The sequence below is a fragment of the Triturus cristatus genome, chromosome 7 (assembly GCF_964204655.1).
Source record: "Triturus cristatus chromosome 7, aTriCri1.1, whole genome shotgun sequence".
Classification (NCBI taxonomy): domain Eukaryota; kingdom Metazoa; phylum Chordata; class Amphibia; order Caudata; family Salamandridae; genus Triturus; species Triturus cristatus.
Genome location: NC_140590.1, coordinates 1,276,807,465 through 1,276,828,464, shown reverse-complemented (window position 1 = coordinate 1,276,828,464; position 21,000 = coordinate 1,276,807,465).

Below are 21,000 nucleotides of genomic sequence, written 5' to 3'. Positions count from 1 at the left end.
GCCAGTGTGGGATTTAATGTACTAAGCACCCCAGAGGGCATCTTAGAGATGCCCCCTTACAGCTAACCTACAATCCACGTCTGCTCTGAGGCTGCCCAGGCTGCCACACAGCAGACACGTTGCTGGACCCCTGGGTGGGAGAGCCCCTGCTCTCCCGGGCCTGCAACAATGCACATCCTGGGTGAGGTGAGAAATCTCCTCCCCCAGGATGAGCAAAGGGAAGCTTCAAAGGCATGCCGCCAGTTGGAGTTTCCCCAGGCCACTGCAACCCCCCACTCTGGCAGGAAGCTTGGCCGGAAACCCCATACAAGGACAGGGGATGTGCCAGCCTGCCCACCCCACCCCTCAGGTGGGGGAGGCGAGGTGAAGCACATCTCCGGGCTCTCGCCATCTTGAAGATGGGAGGCCCTACCCTATCAGGATTAGGCTACTGCCCTCCTCCCACAGGAGAGAGGCAGGATAGGGGGTGTACCCACCCCAGGACAAGGACCCATTGGTCCCTGGCCTTCACCTACCTGTAACGCCCCTAAATCTAGTATTTAGGGGCCCCCTGAACCTTCCTTCCCCAGATTCCAGATAGAAACCTACAAGAAGAGCAAGAAGAAAAAAGACCTGCCCTGCAGCTGCTAAAAAGAGGAAGACACCAACTGCTTTGGCCCCAGCCCTACCGGCCTGTCGACCCTCGAACCTGCTCCTGCTCCAGCGCGGCATCTCTTGTGGCCAGCAACCTCAAAAACCCCGGAGGACCTGGCTACCTTTGACCTCTGATTCCCTGGGACTCCCATGAGTAGAGGCTCTACTCGAGAAACCTATTCCTAACTCCTGGCAGCAGCCCGGAACCGCGGACCCAACACACTCTGCACCAGCCAAGCCTGGCCAGTGCCGGAGTGGACAAAGACCCTGAGGACGACCCCACGGCGACTGTGACCCCGAGTCCGGCACCCAAGGACCCCCCTCGACATCCTGGACGAAGCCTGCAGCCTCAGAACCGAGTGCCACCCCAGCCGCGATCAACCAGAGGGTAAGATTCCCGACGTCAAAAGGCACCCCTGCACCCGGCGCCCTGCGGCCCCCTGTGCCCAATCCCGGGGTACCCACCTAACCTACAACTACCCAACTTACCCCTCGAAGTGGTGGTGGCACCGGAAACATCCTCGTCCCCGAGCCTGCAGCCTTTTTCCAAACCGGAACATTCCCATTGATTTCCATTGAGCGCCCGAAGGCTCAAAAGCACCCTGCACCCAGCCGCCCGAGTGGCCCTGGCAGTGCACTCTCTACACTAACTTACTTCCCCACTTGCCCTGAGTAAGTGACCAGGAGCCCAGCTCCCACAGACGCGTGGCTTGCCAGACAGCAGCCACCAACTAAGGCCCCCCTATCCCTCATAGGATAACATTGGGCCTAACTCACTCTGCACCCGGCCGTCCTGAAACCGCTGAGGGTGAACCAACTGTACCTACCTGACACTGGGGGACCCCTGAGTCTATGCCCGGAATTTCAACTCTGCCAGTCGAGTACTTACCCTTAAACCGCTAACTTCATTTTCCTCATAGGGTAACATTGACTGGCTTTTTCTTCAAAAATCTTCTAAGTGTGAACTTTTCAAAACTGTAAAAATTCACCAAAAATCAGCCAAGTGACAAAAACGAATTTACTCACCTGTTCCTGGGTGAGCTCCCAGTGCTGGATCTTGGTGCCCAGCCCTGACCCTGAAAAGTACTCACAACTATACTTACCTCTAACTCATTTTTCTCCCATAGGAAACCATTGTCTGCTTTTCTGTGAAATTTCTTCTAAGTGTCTATTTTTGCAAATTTGAAATATTCTTTTAAAATCGTACCATTTCTGCAAACAAAATTACTTACCTGTTTTTGATAAGGACCCCAGTCCTGGGTCTAGGCACCCAGTCCTGGATTACTAAAGTAACGATAAAGTACTCTACCTGCAATTTGAATTTCTTGCCATAGAGATCCATTGAATGTTTTCTGTGAAATATTTTCTAAGTGCTAACTTTTGAAATAGCTAAATATTATTTAAAAATCATTACAGTTATTAAGTCGACTTTCATCACTTGATTCTGAATACTGACCCCAGGCTGGTTCTAGGATCCAGACCTGGAATTCCAAAAGTAATCTGAAAAGTAATTTATTACAAATAACCTGAATTTACCATTGAGCTCAATGCATTGTTATGTTTAGGAAATAGGATTGTTTATTGCAACCAACTGTGACTGTTTACACAAATTTATTGCTTGAAACAAAAGTATTTATATTCAACCTCTCATTCTGAGAAAGTATATTTTTACCCCCTTTGTGGTTCTAAAAATAAAACAAGCATATATTTTATATATACAAATCATTGGCCTAGAGTTCAGTTATTGAGTGTGTGAAACCATTTGCTGACTGAGTGTGTACAATAAATGCTTTACACTGTCCTCTGGTACTGCCTTACTGCTCGACCAAGCTACCACTTTTGAGAGTAAGGTCATACCTAACTTTGACCTCTATCAGCCTCTGGGGGACTGTGGACTCTGTACACCCTGTACCTATTAGGGAACAGTATATACAGAGCCACTTTCTCTCATTGGTGGATCAGCGGTGGGATACAAACTTGCATTTGTTGGACTACTTGGTTACCATCTGATCACACGACAGAACTCTTAAAAATTGCCTTTAGAATTCTGATTGGTTTTTCCAAAATTACTAAAAGTCTTGCTAGGGCCTTGCTTAAGTCCCATTAGAATTTTAGAAAAATAAAAGTCACTATAGTCAGGGTAGAGGGTTAGAACTGTCAGGTTAGAATGTCTCAAACAAACCCAGCTATTAGTGATAATAATAACATGGACCTGGTGGAGGAGCTCGACCTCACACCTTACTTACACTTGTCTTTCAAGGAATTGAGGTCCTTATGTAAACTCAAAAATTTACAAATGGGTCAGCATCCAACCAAACAAGGGCTCCAGGAGCTCCTGGCTGAGTATGCTAAAGACCACCCATCTGAACATGGTGATGGCCAGTCAGATGAGGAAAGGGAAACAGGGGAGGAGGACAGCAACCTCCCCATACTATTCCCTAGGGAGGAGATGGCACCCATACCCTCCAACTCAAGACATAGCATCTGGGCACCTAGAGACCACACAGGTGGCTCTGGTCCCAGAGACAACACTGGGGGTCCCCCCAGTGAAGAGGACAGCCTTATGAGGCTGGCCAAAAGAATAGATCTAGAGTCCAGGCTCCTGGCTCTAGAAAAGGAAAGGAGAGAGATGGGTTTAGCACCCATCAATGGTGGCAGCAATAATAAAAACAAGGATAGGGAGGAAACTTCTGACCTTAAAATCCCCAAAGGGATTGTCCCTAAATTTGAGGAAGGTGATGATATCACCAAATGGTTCACAGCCTTTGAGAGGGCTTGTGATATCAGGAAAGTAAAGAAACCTCTCTGGGGGGCACTCCTGTGGGAACTGTTCTCTGGTAACTGCAGGGACAGGCTTCTGACTCTCTCTGGGCCAGAAGCAGGATCCTATGACCTCATGAAGAAAGCTCTGATTGAGGGATTTGGATTCACCACTGAGGAGTATAGAATTAGATTCAGGGGGGCTCACAAAACCCAGACCCAGTCCTGGATTGATTTTGTAGATTTCTCAGTGAAGACACTGGATGGTTGGTTAGCTGGACATGGTGTGCAGGATTTTACTGGATTGTACAATTTATTCATGAAGGAACATATTTTGAGTAACTGCACAAATGAAAAGTTGCATCAGCATTTGGTAGACCTAGGTCTACAATCCCCCCAAGAATTGGGAAAAAGAGCAGACCACTGGGTCAAGACTAGGGTGACTAGGACGTTCACTGGGAGGGACCAGAACCAAGGGGTCCCAAAACCTCCCCAGAAGAAAGAGAGTGAACCCCTTGTGGATAAAAGAAAGGAGTCCCAGGTAGCCCCCCAAAAACCTGACCAGGAGGGTGGGCCCAAAGACACCTCACAAACTAAACCAGGGTACCAAGGTAAGAATTGGGATCCCAACAGAATATGGTGTTTCAACTGTCAGAAGGCTGGACACCACACCCAGGACTCTAGCTGTCCTAAAAATAAGGTTCCTAGCACAGCTCCAGGGGTGACTAGTGTAGCCCCAGGGGTTGCCAGTGTAGCTTGGGAGGGAGGGTCCTCAGATGAGGAAGTCCTCCTAGCTTTCAACTGGGGAATGGGCCCAAGAAGCAAGCTGGAGATCCCAGAAGGAAGTAGACACTTCCACCACCTACTGGTGAATGGAATCCCAGCCACTGCCCTGAGAGATACCTGTGCCAGTCACACTGTGGTACATGACAGGTTGGTATTCCCACACCAATATGTCTCAGGGGAAACAAGAAGGGTAAGAACTGTCCCAGGGGGAGTCACTGTTAGGCCTGTGGCTATAGTGCCCCTAGCCACAGCTGGGTCCCTTAGATGGAGGAAAGTGATAGTCAGTAAAAACCTCCCCCTTGATTGTCTCTTGGGGAATGATCACTTAGATGTGGAACTGAGCCAAAGAGAGGTGCTGGCCCAATGCCAGGCCTCGCCCAAAGAACCTGTGGGGGCTCAACCTGCAGTCAGTGCAGCTGAGTCCCAAAAGAATGAGAAGAAACAGGGTAGGAAAGGTGGGCAACTGTTAGCCACAGTTCCAGAGAGCCAGGGAGATGCTATCCCAGTAAGGGAAAACTCCCACAATGGCACTGGTAAAGCCCCCCCTAGCCAACAGCAAGACCTGACTAGTCAGGCAACTGTCCAGCCTGAATTAGTGGCTCCTCAGGTGGCAGGACAAGGGGTAGAGGAGGGGTGTTCCCTACCAAGAGTAGGGACCCCCTATCCTCAAACAGACCAACAGCCAGGACCCAAAGAGAACTATAAAATAGCCCCCTCACTTGCCAGTCAGGAGCTAAAGGTATGGTACTGGGCACTGACAGCTGTCAGCAGCCTCTGCTGGGTGTTAGCCTTCATGGCAGCCCTATCCTTGGCATGGTGGCCTAACCCCCTGCCAAATAGCAAGTCAGGCCCCCTGACCTTATTGGTCATGGTGGGGTTGCTCAAGCTGTGGGTAGCCTCTGTGGGTAAGCTGGGCCTAGCCCTGGCTAAGTTAGAAACTACCGAGGTATACACCTCTAAACCCAAAATAGAAAGATGGGACCAGGACAGTAAAAGACAAGGAGAGGAGCCTTGGGAGTTAGGTCCTGAAACTAACAAGACAGGCCAGCTCCCCAAAGGGATTGACCTAGGCAGAAGGATGTAAGGCAGAGTAGGCCCTGCAACTTTCAAACCACTTCCCCAACTCTTCCTCGCCTGAAAGACTAGGTAGACTCTCCCAGCTTTGGCAGAAGTCTCCTGGCCTTTGGGCTGGGGGGGGCTTGTGTGAGAAAGTGGGTTTCTGTTGCAGTAACCCCCCCCCTTTTTTGCCTAATAGCTGATGCACTTTTCCTTGTTGTGCCCTGGGCTCCTGCCAATCAGGTGCCCAGGGCCTATGTTCCTTCCTTAAAACACACAAACTCCCAATTGGCAAACCCTGGCCACATGTCAGCCCCTGGTAAATGGTACCCTAGGTACCCAGGGCCTTGTGACCAGGGAAGGCCTCTAAGGGCTGCAGCACTCCTTGTGCCACCCTTAGAGGCCCTGTACCCTTACACACACACACTGCCTTTGCAGGCTGAGTGTCTGGGTGCAGGACAAAACAAAGAGTCGACATGGCACACATCTCTGTGTGCCATGCCCATTACCTATACTGCCAAGGCATATGTCAGCCACCCCTCTGGCTGGGTGCCTTATGCCTATGGTGTGGGCACAGGAGCAGGAGCCCTGTGCCCCTACAGTACCCAGGTCCATTCCTGGGCACTGTAAGTACAGTGCTGCCTTTTACAAGTACATGGTGCTGAGAGCTCGTCAAACACGAACTCCACAGCACCATAATGGCAACACTGAAGACTGGGAAATTTGGTATCAAACTTCTCAGCACATTAAACCCACACTGATGCCAGTGTGGGATTTAATGTACTAAGCACCCCAGAGGGCATCTTAGAGATGCCCCCTTACAGCTAACCTACAATCCACGTCTGCTCTGAGGCTGCCCAGGCTGCCACACAGCAGACACGTTGCTGGACCCCTGGGTGGGAGAGCCCCTGCTCTCCCGGGCCTGCAACAATGCACATCCTGGGTGAGGTGAGAAATCTCCTCCCCCAGGATGAGCAAAGGGAAGCTTCAAAGGCATGCCGCCAGTTGGAGTTTCCCCAGGCCACTGCAACCCCCCACTCTGGCAGGAAGCTTGGCCGGAAACCCCATACAAGGACAGGGGATGTGCCAGCCTGCCCACCCCACCCCTCAGGTGGGGGAGGCGAGGTGAAGCACATCTCCGGGCTCTCGCCATCTTGAAGATGGGAGGCCCTACCCTATCAGGATTAGGCTACTGCCCTCCTCCCACAGGAGAGAGGCAGGATAGGGGGTGTACCCACCCCAGGACAAGGACCCATTGGTCCCTGGCCTTCACCTACCTGTAACGCCCCTAAATCTAGTATTTAGGGGCCCCCTGAACCTTCCTTCCCCAGATTCCAGATAGAAACCTACAAGAAGAGCAAGAAGAAAAAAGACCTGCCCTGCAGCTGCTAAAAAGAGGAAGACACCAACTGCTTTGGCCCCAGCCCTACCGGCCTGTCGACCCTCGAACCTGCTCCTGCTCCAGCGCGGCATCTCTTGTGGCCAGCAACCTCAAAAACCCCGGAGGACCTGGCTACCTTTGACCTCTGATTCCCTGGGACTCCCATGAGTAGAGGCTCTACTCGAGAAACCTATTCCTAACTCCTGGCAGCAGCCCGGAACCGCGGACCCAACACACTCTGCACCAGCCAAGCCTGGCCAGTGCCGGAGTGGACAAAGACCCTGAGGACGACCCCACGGCGACTGTGACCCCGAGTCCGGCACCCAAGGACCCCCCTCGACATCCTGGACGAAGCCTGCAGCCTCAGAACCGAGTGCCACCCCAGCCGCGATCAACCAGAGGGTAAGATTCCCGACGTCAAAAGGCACCCCTGCACCCGGCGCCCTGCGGCCCCCTGTGCCCAATCCCGGGGTACCCACCTAACCTACAACTACCCAACTTACCCCTCGAAGTGGTGGTGGCACCGGAAACATCCTCGTCCCCGAGCCTGCAGCCTTTTTCCAAACCGGAACATTCCCATTGATTTCCATTGAGCGCCCGAAGGCTCAAAAGCACCCTGCACCCAGCCGCCCGAGTGGCCCTGGCAGTGCACTCTCTACACTAACTTACTTCCCCACTTGCCCTGAGTAAGTGACCAGGAGCCCAGCTCCCACAGACGCGTGGCTTGCCAGACAGCAGCCACCAACTAAGGCCCCCCTATCCCTCATAGGATAACATTGGGCCTAACTCACTCTGCACCCGGCCGTCCTGAAACCGCTGAGGGTGAACCAACTGTACCTACCTGACACTGGGGGACCCCTGAGTCTATGCCCGGAATTTCAACTCTGCCAGTCGAGTACTTACCCTTAAACCGCTAACTTCATTTTCCTCATAGGGTAACATTGACTGGCTTTTTCTTCAAAAATCTTCTAAGTGTGAACTTTTCAAAACTGTAAAAATTCACCAAAAATCAGCCAAGTGACAAAAACGAATTTACTCACCTGTTCCTGGGTGAGCTCCCAGTGCTGGATCTTGGTGCCCAGCCCTGACCCTGAAAAGTACTCACAACTATACTTACCTCTAACTCATTTTTCTCCCATAGGAAACCATTGTCTGCTTTTCTGTGAAATTTCTTCTAAGTGTCTATTTTTGCAAATTTGAAATATTCTTTTAAAATCGTACCATTTCTGCAAACAAAATTACTTACCTGTTTTTGATAAGGACCCCAGTCCTGGGTCTAGGCACCCAGTCCTGGATTACTAAAGTAACGATAAAGTACTCTACCTGCAATTTGAATTTCTTGCCATAGAGATCCATTGAATGTTTTCTGTGAAATATTTTCTAAGTGCTAACTTTTGAAATAGCTAAATATTATTTAAAAATCATTACAGTTATTAAGTCGACTTTCATCACTTGATTCTGAATACTGACCCCAGGCTGGTTCTAGGATCCAGACCTGGAATTCCAAAAGTAATCTGAAAAGTAATTTATTACAAATAACCTGAATTTACCATTGAGCTCAATGCATTGTTATGTTTAGGAAATAGGATTGTTTATTGCAACCAACTGTGACTGTTTACACAAATTTATTGCTTGAAACAAAAGTATTTATATTCAACCTCTCATTCTGAGAAAGTATATTTTTACCCCCTTTGTGGTTCTAAAAATAAAACAAGCATATATTTTATATATACAAATCATTGGCCTAGAGTTCAGTTATTGAGTGTGTGAAACCATTTGCTGACTGAGTGTGTACAATAAATGCTTTACACTGTCCTCTGGTACTGCCTTACTGCTCGACCAAGCTACCACTTTTGAGAGTAAGGTCATACCTAACTTTGACCTCTATCAGCCTCTGGGGGACTGTGGACTCTGTACACCCTGTACCTATTAGGGAACAGTATATACAGAGCCACTTTCTCTCATTGGTGGATCAGCGGTGGGATACAAACTTGCATTTGTTGGACTACTTGGTTACCATCTGATCACACGACAGAACTCTTAAAAATTGCCTTTAGAATTCTGATTGGTTTTTCCAAAATTACTAAAAGTCTTGCTAGGGCCTTGCTTAAGTCCCATTAGAATTTTAGAAAAATAAAAGTCACTATAGTCAGGGTAGAGGGTTAGAACTGTCAGGTTAGAATGTCTCAAACAAACCCAGCTATTAGTGATAATAATAACATGGACCTGGTGGAGGAGCTCGACCTCACACCTTACTTACACTTGTCTTTCAAGGAATTGAGGTCCTTATGTAAACTCAAAAATTTACAAATGGGTCAGCATCCAACCAAACAAGGGCTCCAGGAGCTCCTGGCTGAGTATGCTAAAGACCACCCATCTGAACATGGTGATGGCCAGTCAGATGAGGAAAGGGAAACAGGGGAGGAGGACAGCAACCTCCCCATACTATTCCCTAGGGAGGAGATGGCACCCATACCCTCCAACTCAAGACATAGCATCTGGGCACCTAGAGACCACACAGGTGGCTCTGGTCCCAGAGACAACACTGGGGGTCCCCCCAGTGAAGAGGACAGCCTTATGAGGCTGGCCAAAAGAATAGATCTAGAGTCCAGGCTCCTGGCTCTAGAAAAGGAAAGGAGAGAGATGGGTTTAGCACCCATCAATGGTGGCAGCAATAATAAAAACAAGGATAGGGAGGAAACTTCTGACCTTAAAATCCCCAAAGGGATTGTCCCTAAATTTGAGGAAGGTGATGATATCACCAAATGGTTCACAGCCTTTGAGAGGGCTTGTGATATCAGGAAAGTAAAGAAACCTCTCTGGGGGGCACTCCTGTGGGAACTGTTCTCTGGTAACTGCAGGGACAGGCTTCTGACTCTCTCTGGGCCAGAAGCAGGATCCTATGACCTCATGAAGAAAGCTCTGATTGAGGGATTTGGATTCACCACTGAGGAGTATAGAATTAGATTCAGGGGGGCTCACAAAACCCAGACCCAGTCCTGGATTGATTTTGTAGATTTCTCAGTGAAGACACTGGATGGTTGGTTAGCTGGACATGGTGTGCAGGATTTTACTGGATTGTACAATTTATTCATGAAGGAACATATTTTGAGTAACTGCACAAATGAAAAGTTGCATCAGCATTTGGTAGACCTAGGTCTAAAATCCCCCCCAAGAATTGGGAAAAAGAGCAGACCACTGGGTCAAGACTAGGGTGACTAGGACGTTCACTGGGAGGGACCAGAACCAAGGGGTCCCAAAACCTCCCCAGAAGAAAGAGAGTGAACCCCTTGTGGATAAAAGAAAGGAGTCCCAGGTAGCCCCCCAAAAACCTGACCAGGAGGGTGGGCCCAAAGACACCTCACAAACTAAACCAGGGTACCAAGGTAAGAATTGGGATCCCAACAGAATATGGTGTTTCAACTGTCAGAAGGCTGGACACCACACCCAGGACTCTAGCTGTCCTAAAAATAAGGTTCCTAGCACAGCTCCAGGGGTGACTAGTGTAGCCCCAGGGGTTGCCAGTGTAGCTTGGGAGGGAGGGTCCTCAGATGAGGAAGTCCTCCTAGCTTTCAACTGGGGAATGGGCCCAAGAAGCAAGCTGGAGATCCCAGAAGGAAGTAGACACTTCCACCACCTACTGGTGAATGGAATCCCAGCCACTGCCCTGAGAGATACCTGTGCCAGTCACACTGTGGTACATGACAGGTTGGTATTCCCACACCAATATGTCTCAGGGGAAACAAGAAGGGTAAGAACTGTCCCAGGGGGAGTCACTGTTAGGCCTGTGGCTATAGTGCCCCTAGCCACAGCTGGGTCCCTTAGATGGAGGAAAGTGATAGTCAGTAAAAACCTCCCCCTTGATTGTCTCTTGGGGAATGATCACTTAGATGTGGAACTGAGCCAAAGAGAGGTGCTGGCCCAATGCCAGGCCTCGCCCAAAGAACCTGTGGGGGCTCAACCTGCAGTCAGTGCAGCTGAGTCCCAAAAGAATGAGAAGAAACAGGGTAGGAAAGGTGGGCAACTGTTAGCCACAGTTCCAGAGAGCCAGGGAGATGCTATCCCAGTAAGGGAAAACTCCCACAATGGCACTGGTAAAGCCCCCCCTAGCCAACAGCAAGACCTGACTAGTCAGGCAACTGTCCAGCCTGAATTAGTGGCTCCTCAGGTGGCAGGACAAGGGGTAGAGGAGGGGTGTTCCCTACCAAGAGTAGGGACCCCCTATCCTCAAACAGACCAACAGCCAGGACCCAAAGAGAACTATAAAATAGCCCCCTCACTTGCCAGTCAGGAGCTAAAGGTATGGTACTGGGCACTGACAGCTGTCAGCAGCCTCTGCTGGGTGTTAGCCTTCATGGCAGCCCTATCCTTGGCATGGTGGCCTAACCCCCTGCCAAATAGCAAGTCAGGCCCCCTGACCTTATTGGTCATGGTGGGGTTGCTCAAGCTGTGGGTAGCCTCTGTGGGTAAGCTGGGCCTAGCCCTGGCTAAGTTAGAAACTACCGAGGTATACACCTCTAAACCCAAAATAGAAAGATGGGACCAGGACAGTAAAAGACAAGGAGAGGAGCCTTGGGAGTTAGGTCCTGAAACTAACAAGACAGGCCAGCTCCCCAAAGGGATTGACCTAGGCAGAAGGATGTAAGGCAGAGTAGGCCCTGCAACTTTCAAACCACTTCCCCAACTCTTCCTCGCCTGAAAGACTAGGTAGACTCTCCCAGCTTTGGCAGAAGTCTCCTGGCCTTTGGGCTGGGGGGGGCTTGTGTGAGAAAGTGGGTTTCTGTTGCAGTAACCCCCCCCCCTTTTTTGCCTAATAGCTGATGCACTTTTCCTTGTTGTGCCCTGGGCTCCTGCCAATCAGGTGCCCAGGGCCTATGTTCCTTCCTTAAAACACACAAACTCCCAATTGGCAAACCCTGGCCACATGTCAGCCCCTGGTAAATGGTACCCTAGGTACCCAGGGCCTTGTGACCAGGGAAGGCCTCTAAGGGCTGCAGCACTCCTTGTGCCACCCTTAGAGGCCCTGTACCCTTACACACACACACTGCCTTTGCAGGCTGAGTGTCTGGGTGCAGGACAAAACAAAGAGTCGACATGGCACACATCTCTGTGTGCCATGCCCATTACCTATACTGCCAAGGCATATGTCAGCCACCCCTCTGGCTGGGTGCCTTATGCCTATGGTGTGGGCACAGGAGCAGGAGCCCTGTGCCCCTACAGTACCCAGGTCCATTCCTGGGCACTGTAAGTACAGTGCTGCCTTTTACAAGTACATGGTGCTGAGAGCTCGTCAAACACGAACTCCACAGCACCATAATGGCAACACTGAAGACTGGGAAATTTGGTATCAAACTTCTCAGCACATTAAACCCACACTGATGCCAGTGTGGGATTTAATGTACTAAGCACCCCAGAGGGCATCTTAGAGATGCCCCCTTACAGCTAACCTACAATCCACGTCTGCTCTGAGGCTGCCCAGGCTGCCACACAGCAGACACGTTGCTGGACCCCTGGGTGGGAGAGCCCCTGCTCTCCCGGGCCTGCAACAATGCACATCCTGGGTGAGGTGAGAAATCTCCTCCCCCCAGGATGAGCAAAGGGAAGCTTCAAAGGCATGCCGCCAGTTGGAGTTTCCCCAGGCCACTGCAACCCCCCACTCTGGCAGGAAGCTTGGCCGGAAACCCCATACAAGGACAGGGGATGTGCCAGCCTGCCCACCCCACCCCTCAGGTGGGGGAGGCGAGGTGAAGCACATCTCCGGGCTCTCGCCATCTTGAAGATGGGAGGCCCTACCCTATCAGGATTAGGCTACTGCCCTCCTCCCACAGGAGAGAGGCAGGATAGGGGGTGTACCCACCCCAGGACAAGGACCCATTGGTCCCTGGCCTTCACCTACCTGTAACGCCCCTAAATCTAGTATTTAGGGGCCCCCTGAACCTTCCTTCCCCAGATTCCAGATAGAAACCTACAAGAAGAGCAAGAAGAAAAAAGACCTGCCCTGCAGCTGCTAAAAAGAGGAAGACACCAACTGCTTTGGCCCCAGCCCTACCGGCCTGTCGACCCTCGAACCTGCTCCTGCTCCAGCGCGGCATCTCTTGTGGCCAGCAACCTCAAAAACCCCGGAGGACCTGGCTACCTTTGACCTCTGATTCCCTGGGACTCCCATGAGTAGAGGCTCTACTCGAGAAACCTATTCCTAACTCCTGGCAGCAGCCCGGAACCGCGGACCCAACACACTCTGCACCAGCCAAGCCTGGCCAGTGCCGGAGTGGACAAAGACCCTGAGGACGACCCCACGGCGACTGTGACCCCGAGTCCGGCACCCAAGGACCCCCCTCGACATCCTGGACGAAGCCTGCAGCCTCAGAACCGAGTGCCACCCCAGCCGCGATCAACCAGAGGGTAAGATTCCCGACGTCAAAAGGCACCCCTGCACCCGGCGCCCTGCGGCCCCCTGTGCCCAATCCCGGGGTACCCACCTAACCTACAACTACCCAACTTACCCCTCGAAGTGGTGGTGGCACCGGAAACATCCTCGTCCCCGAGCCTGCAGCCTTTTTCCAAACCGGAACATTCCCATTGATTTCCATTGAGCGCCCGAAGGCTCAAAAGCACCCTGCACCCAGCCGCCCGAGTGGCCCTGGCAGTGCACTCTCTACACTAACTTACTTCCCCACTTGCCCTGAGTAAGTGACCAGGAGCCCAGCTCCCACAGACGCGTGGCTTGCCAGACAGCAGCCACCAACTAAGGCCCCCCTATCCCTCATAGGATAACATTGGGCCTAACTCACTCTGCACCCGGCCGTCCTGAAACCGCTGAGGGTGAACCAACTGTACCTACCTGACACTGGGGGACCCCTGAGTCTATGCCCGGAATTTCAACTCTGCCAGTCGAGTACTTACCCTTAAACCGCTAACTTCATTTTCCTCATAGGGTAACATTGACTGGCTTTTTCTTCAAAAATCTTCTAAGTGTGAACTTTTCAAAACTGTAAAAATTCACCAAAAATCAGCCAAGTGACAAAAACGAATTTACTCACCTGTTCCTGGGTGAGCTCCCAGTGCTGGATCTTGGTGCCCAGCCCTGACCCTGAAAAGTACTCACAACTATACTTACCTCTAACTCATTTTTCTCCCATAGGAAACCATTGTCTGCTTTTCTGTGAAATTTCTTCTAAGTGTCTATTTTTGCAAATTTGAAATATTCTTTTAAAATCGTACCATTTCTGCAAACAAAATTACTTACCTGTTTTTGATAAGGACCCCAGTCCTGGGTCTAGGCACCCAGTCCTGGATTACTAAAGTAACGATAAAGTACTCTACCTGCAATTTGAATTTCTTGCCGTAGAGATCCATTGAATGTTTTCTGTGAAATATTTTCTAAGTGCTAACTTTTGAAATAGCTAAATATTATTTAAAAATCATTACAGTTATTAAGTCGACTTTCATCACTTGATTCTGAATACTGACCCCAGGCTGGTTCTAGGATCCAGACCTGGAATTCCAAAAGTAATCTGAAAAGTAATTTATTACAAATAACCTGAATTTACCATTGAGCTCAATGCATTGTTATGTTTAGGAAATAGGATTGTTTATTGCAACCAACTGTGACTGTTTACACAAATTTATTGCTTGAAACAAAAGTATTTATATTCAACCTCTCATTCTGAGAAAGTATATTTTTACCCCCTTTGTGGTTCTAAAAATAAAACAAGCATATATTTTATATATACAAATCATTGGCCTAGAGTTCAGTTATTGAGTGTGTGAAACCATTTGCTGACTGAGTGTGTACAATAAATGCTTTACACTGTCCTCTGGTACTGCCTTACTGCTCGACCAAGCTACCACTTTTGAGAGTAAGGTCATACCTAACTTTGACCTCTATCAGCCTCTGGGGGACTGTGGACTCTGTACACCCTGTACCTATTAGGGAACAGTATATACAGAGCCACTTTCTCACAGGTGTTCACCGCGGCCGGCGGCTTCCCCGAAGATTACGTAGCAGGTAGGAAATGTCCCTGGCTCCCTGACTGTTTAACCCGGAGGGTTGCATGGCGACCTGTCCCAACCGCTGAGGAGCGGTATTCGTGTTACACGCACCGTAGGAGGTGCACCTGCTCAATTAGGCCGAGGGTGTCCAAATCCTTTCTAACCCCCGCATCATCCACCCTGGACAGGAAGACTTTGCCGTCTGGCATTTAGGGATGGGGGCTTATCAGAGGCAAGGATTCTAGCTCGGCAGGACGGCGAAAACTTCGGGAGTCTTGACACCAAACTGAATGCTCCTGGGAGTGCGCAAGCGGCGTATATCCCATTGGGAGGATCCCCGGGTGAAGTTAACCAGGGAGAGTCCTCTAACTTACTGTGTCAAATCCATGGGCGTGTTGATCCTCACGTTGTGAAGGAGCGCTTCTACATACGAACGCCGGCGGCGGTTGTACACCGTGGAAGCCTCTTGGAAGTACTCGAACTCCGTTAGTAATAGCGGGGAACTAGGATCCCTCAGTCTGAGGCAAGACTGAGGATAGGCCAGAGCGTTGCCTGGCCGGTGTGTTGTTTTGAACTAAGAAAGCCACAGGATTGGTCTGTGGGCTTAGAGACAAGATTTAGTGGTCCTGAGAGAGGCATCTCAGGGGTCACGGGGAAGGACTCCCATACACCTGGTAAATACTGGCGCTAGTGAGACCGTAATGAGAGTAGAGATAAGTGTTGTGCTTATATGAATATTGTCTTGTTTTGTCTTTCAGGTTCGATTCCCTGCTGTTCCTTGCCCCCCTTCCTTTTTTCCCTCACCTGATCGCCTCTGGGCTCTGTAACCTCTCGGTTGGAGTCCGGGGATATCGGGAGGTGGAACCCTGTTGCGTCGCCCGGATCCTGAGGAGCCCTGTATTCGTAACAGAATAACGCACCCACGATACGCGCTCCTCCCGGTCCGGGGTGGGCAACATGGCTACCTTGGATGAAGTAGTACAGGCTTTAGCCTTAGTCCAACAGGAACTAGTGGCATCGCGTACAGAAACCGCCGCCTTGCGGGACAGGGTAGATAGGCTAACGCGTAACCCCTTTGATGCGTCCGCAGAGGGCGGCCCACAGATTCAGGTGACGGTGCCACCCCCCATTCCCTTAGCCAGCCCTGAAAGATACGCAGGAGATCCCCAGAAAATACAAATCTTCCTGACGCAGGTCATGATGCATTTCTCGTGTAAACCATCGTCCTTTCCCACCAATCACTCGAGGGTAGCTTTTGCCATTTCATATTTAGTGGGGGACGCGGCGTCTTGGGCGGTTCCGTTGGTCAGAAATAATGATCCCGTTCTGTCCGATTGGGATGCGTTCAGGACAGCGTTCGAAGCCGTGTTCGATAGACGAACCACCACGTTTAGCACAGACAAAGAGTTGTTATCCTTGAGACAGGGGAAGAGCGATCTGGTGACCTACCTCACCTCCTTTAACAGATTGGTGGCGGAGACGGCATGGCCCGAAGAGAAGAGGATGTCCCTGTTTTATCAGGGTTTGAGCGATGATCTCAAAGACATAGTGGCGCAGATAGACCCCCAGCCTACCACCTGCGCCGCCATGATGAACCTGGTCTTGCGCCTAGACGGGCGCCTGGCCGAGAGAGGTGGTGATAGGTACAGAGGAGGAGGCTCCGCAAACAGATACACCCGGAGGGAACAGGCTCCTTTGGCCACAGACCACGAACCTATGGAGGTTGGGGCAGTGAGGGCCCCCTTGTCCAAAGTTGAAAGGGAAAGTCGCCGCACGTTGGGCCTTTGCATGTATTGTGGGAAACGCGGGCATTTTGTGCGCGGCTGTCCGGCAAAGCCCAAGGCCACCACTATTCCCTATAGGGGAAAAAAGGCGGCGGTGTCGGCATTGGGTAAAGACACAAGCAGCCAGGAGAGAGGCCAGGTGGGAACGGTGGGGGACACGGAATGGAGAATACCGTCGTTGACCACGACCCGGTCCACTGACACCGAAGCACATATCGTTCTGCAGGCAAGACTCGAGGTAGGTCAACAAGTACATCAGGTCCTAGTGATGCTGGACTCTGGGGCCACGGGCAACTTCATAGACCAGGGGTTAGTCAGAACCTTAGCCATAGGGGTCGTACCACGGGGGTCGCCAGAGGAAGTACTGGCGGTAGATGGGAAACCTTTGAAGTCTGGCCGCATTACCCTCCACACAGAAAGCCTTAAGATGTCCCTTAAGGACGGGGCCAACCAACATACGGAAGAAATAGAACTGAACATTATAGAGGCCCCTCAATACGAGGTCATTCTAGGGATGCCGTGGTTTTGTAGCCACAATCCGACGGTGGACTGGAAGGAACGGACGGTCCGGTTTCTGTCCTTCGGGTGTGCAGAGCATTGTCTGAGGGAACATCAAGCGATAGCCTTAGCATTGGCGTGTCCCTTTTATGTAGCTACAGCCGCCGAAAAAGAAGTGGAACTACCGGCCGAGTATTCTAAGTATGCTGACGTTTTTAATAAAACGCAGGCGGAACGTCTACCCCCACATAGACCGTATGACTGTCGGATTGACCTGGTGGAGGGAGCAGTCATCCCCACATGTAGGGTGTATGCTCTGTCAGAGCCGGAAACACACCATTTGAGAGAGTATTTAGATCACTACCTGACTCTGGGGTTCATCCGACCGTCCCGATCCCCGGCTGCATCCCCGCTATTTTTCATAGCCAAGGCCAACGGAGAGTTGAGGGCGTGTTGCGACTACCGGAGTCTCAATAAGAACACTATCAGGAATAGGTATCCGTTGCCACTCATTAGCGTCCTGTTGGATCAAGTGCGGGAGGCAGTGATATACACTAGGTTAGATCTACGAGGGGCCTATCACTTGGTAAGGGTCAGACAGGGGGACGAGTGGAAGACTGCGTTCAAGACCCGTTTTGGGCTCTATGAATACCTGGTAATGCCGTTCGGGCTCTGCAATGCCCCGGCGGCATTCCAGTTTTTCTTGAACGAAGTCATGAGGGAGTACATGGATATCTTTGTAGTCGTCTACATTGACGACATTTTAATCTATTCAAACACCGTGGATGAACACACTAGACACGTAGGGTTAATTCTCGAGAAACTAAGAGCCAATAAACTGTATTGTAAGCTCAGCAAGTGCGAGTTTGGGGTGAACACGGTGGAGTTCCTGGGAGTGATCTTGAGTCCCACTGGGTTGAACATGTCAGAAAGGAAAGTGAAGGCCATTCGCGAATGGCCCCTTCCAGGAAATGTGCGGGACGTTCAGAGCTTTCTGGGATTCGCGAACTATTATCGCCGTTTCATACAGGAGTTCTCCCAGATTGCAGTGCCGATGACTCGTCTGCTACGGAAAGGAGTGCCGTTTGTGTGGACTGAGGAAGCCACCATAGCTTTTGAGCACCTTAAGACAGCGTTCACCTCGGCTCCCATACTCCGGCATCCGCAGATGGATGTTCCATTCATCGTGGAAGCCGATGCATCGGAGGAGGCCGTCGGGGCCGTTCTGTCTCAACGAGACAAGAGCACAGGAAGGCTGCACCCGATCGCCTTTCTCTCAAAAAAGCTGGATAAGGCAGAACTCAACTATACAGTCGCCGAGAAAGAACTACTTTCGATCAAAAAGGCCTTTCAGGAATGGCGTCAATACTTGTGGGGGGCGCAACATACGGTGACGGTATATTCGGATCACCGAAATCTTCAATTCATGAAGACGGCGAGACATTTGACTCCAAGGCAAATGCGATGGACTCTCTTTTTTGAGGAATATGACTTTATAATCACCTTCAGGCCTGGCTCAGAAAACCGGAAGGCCGATGCACTGTCCCGTCAGTCCATGGAAGAAGACCGACCGTCCCCAGCGCCGGTGGCTATCATTAACCCGTCCAAGGTAATCTGTGTGCTAAGGGCAGACCGGTTCCTGGAAGAAGTGCGGATCAGCCGTTCCGTGGAGGAATGGAAGAAGTGGGCTCAGGAGAAGGCAGTGAGAGGGCTAAAGAGGGGACTCCCTTTTTATCTAAATCGGCTGTTTCTACCGACAAGAGCATTGCAGCGACAGGCGTTTCAATGGTGTCACGCAGCGCCCGTGGCCGGTCATCCGGGGATCCGGAGAACCTTGGAAGCCATGACAAGACATTTTTGGTGGGAAACCATGTCCCAAGACATACATCGGTGGGTAATGCAGTGCGAAGTATGTGCCAGAAACAAGGGAGAAAGATGCCGCAAGAAGGGGAAACTGCTCCCTCTACCTACGCCTCAACAACCCTGGAGAAACATCAGTCTGGACTTCGTAACTGGGCTCCCCAAGGATCAGGGGTGCTCGGCGATCCTGGTCGTGGTGGATAGTTTGACCAAGATGGGTCACTTCATCCCATGTAAGAACCTCCCTACTGCAGGACAGACCGCACAGCTGCTGTTGACCCATGTGGTGAGATTCCACGGCCTGCCGGGGGTGATCGTTTCAGATCGAGGCCCGCAATTTATAGCCAGTTTTTGGAAAACATGGTGCAAGGCGCTGCACATGGAGTCCGCCACCTCGACCAGCTTCCATCCGCAGACCGACGGTCAGACAGAGCGCCTAAATCAGACTTTAAAACAGTTCTTGCGGTGTTATGTGACAGAGGCACAAGGCTCCTGGGTATCCTGGCTTTGGTTGGCAGAGCTGTCTTACAACAACGCCCGGCACAGCTCCACCGGAGTGTCCCAGTTTATGGCAAACTTTGGGTACCACGCCAAGACACTTCCAGTAGAGATACCAACAGAGGTAAATAATCAACCGTCGGTGCAAGAACATGTCCGCGCTCTAAAGAATCTGCATAGGAAGACGCAACAGGCACTGCAGGCTGCCAAACAGTCCTACAAGAGGTGGGAGGACAAGAACAGGATCGATGGGCCTCAGTATGCTGTGGGAGACAGAGTCTGGCTGTCCACCAAGAACATCAGGTTCAAGCTTCGCAGCATTTTCCACCCACGCTACATAGGTCCGTATACCGTGGTGCGGCAAGTCAATCCGGTGGCGTACCGCCTCCGGTTGCCAGGCTCTCTCAGGATCCACCCCGTTTTCCATTGCGGCCTGTTGAAACCGGCATTATCAGCCAGGAAGAGGGCGCCACCGCCGATTTGCGGAGAACAGGGTTTGGAATACGAGGTCCGAAGCATCCTAGACGCAAAGTATCGCAGGGGCAAGTTGTGGTTCTTGATTGCCTGGAAGGGGTACACGGCGGAGGACGATTCATGGGAACCGGCGGAGGCGGTACATGCGCCGAATGCGGTGAAGAGGTTCTATGACAGACATCCCGGGAAACCTGGTGCTAGGAGGCGCTTGGGAGGGGGGCCTTCTGTCAGGAATCGGAGGCGCGGTAAACAAACGCGCCTACCTAGAGTATAGACTACACATCCCAGCAGCCTCCGGGGCCCGGAAGAGGAAGCCCATATAACGGCGTCATACCCGGCCGGAGGTGTGCGTTATTCATTTACTTGGATGAGGTTCGGAGGAAGGAGCTGCGGAGCGTGGCGATCCCGGACGACGGTGCTCAGAGTCCCGACTTCCGTCGAGCGGTCACAACCGAGGGGGTGTTCACCGCGGCCGGCGGCTTCCCCGAAGATTACGGAGCAGGTAGGAAATGTCCCTGGCTCCCTGACTGTTTAACCCGGAGGGTTGCATGGCGACCTGTCCCAACCGCTGAGGAGCGGTATTCGTGTTACACGCACCGTAGGAGGTGCACCTGCTCAATTAGGCCGAGGGTGTCCAAATCCTTTCTAACCCCCGCATCATCCACCCTGGACAGGAAGACTTTGCCGTCTGGCATTTAGGGATGGGGGCTTATCAGAGGCAAGGATTCTAGCTCGGCAGGACGGCGAAAACTTCGGGTGTCTTGACACCAAACTGAATGCTCCTGGGAGTGCGCAAGCGGCGTATATCCCATTGGGAGGATCCCCGGGTGAAGTTAACCAGGGAGAGTCCTCTAACTTACTGTGTCAAATCCATGGGCGTGTTGATCCTCACGTTGTGAAGGAGCGCTTCTACATACGAACGCCGGCGGCGGTTGTACACCGTGGAAGCCTCTTGGAAGTACTCGAACTCCGTTAGTAATAGCGGGGAACTAGGATCCCTCAGTCTGAGGCAAGACTGAGGATAGGCCAGAGCGTTGCCTGGCCGGTGTGTTGTTTTGAACTAAGAAAGCCACAGGATTGGTCTGTGGGCTTAGAGACCAGATTTAGTGGTCCTGAGAGAGGCATCTCAGGGGTCACGGGGAAGGACTCCCATACACCTGGTAAATACTGGCGCTAGTGAGACCGTAATGAGAGTAGAGATAAGTGTTGTGCTTATATGAATATTGTCTTGTTTTGTCTTTCAGGTTCGATTCCCTGCTGTTCCTTTCCCCCCTTCCT